This window comes from Microtus ochrogaster, linkage group LG2 (genome assembly GCF_000317375.1).
Source record: "Microtus ochrogaster isolate Prairie Vole_2 linkage group LG2, MicOch1.0, whole genome shotgun sequence".
Taxonomy (NCBI): Eukaryota; Metazoa; Chordata; class Mammalia; order Rodentia; family Cricetidae; genus Microtus; species Microtus ochrogaster.
In genome coordinates this window covers 8,769,658-8,770,548 of record NC_022028.1, presented here as the reverse complement: position 1 = coordinate 8,770,548, position 891 = coordinate 8,769,658, and positions in this window count along the sequence as shown.

The following is an 891-nucleotide window of genomic DNA, read 5'->3' as shown; positions in this document are numbered from 1 at the left end:
GATAGGTGCTTGTGTACATACGTGTTCCCGTGTAGATAGGTGCTTGTGTACATACGTGTTCCCGTGTAGATGATAGGTGCTTGCGCTGCCTTCTTTACAACTCTGCAACCCGGACAATGAAACGCTCAACAGTGGCTGCATGTGTTTGAGACGGCGTGTCTCAGGAGGATTCTAGGCGTCACACGAAGAGATAGGCTGCACAATGATGACATTAAGAAACAGCTCCATCTACAGAAGGAAGTAAAACTACAGGATACAGCAACGGTGCTTGAGATACTTTGGCCATGTAATGAGAATGAATGATGGCAGACACACAAAGATAGCACTGCTTGGAGATAAATTGAAGAGGAAGGCCCAGAAAACGCTGGACAGACAGCATAAAGACAGACTGTGGAACCTTAGGTATGGCAATGACACAAGCATCTAGGACTGCCCAGGACAGGAACAACTGGAGAACTGCCATAAACAGGCTGTCTGTGCATGCTTAGCATTGCTGGGGCATACATGATGAAATGATGATACAGATAGGAACACACGTGTGTATGTAGATATGGAGGTAGGTTGAGAGATGATGATGCAGATAGGAACACGCGTGTACACACATATGTAGGTAGGTTGAAAAATGATGGTGCAGATGGGAACACACGTGTGTACACACATATGGAGGTAGGTTGAGAGATGATGATACAGATAGGAACACGTGTGTGTACATACATATGGAGGTAGGTTGAGAATGACGCAGATAGGAACACATGCGTGTACGCACATATGGAGGTAGGTTGAGAGATGATGATGCAGATAGGAACACACGTGTGTGTACATAGATATGGAGGTAGGTTGAGAGATGATGATGTAGATAGGAACACACGTGTGTGTACATAGATATGGAGG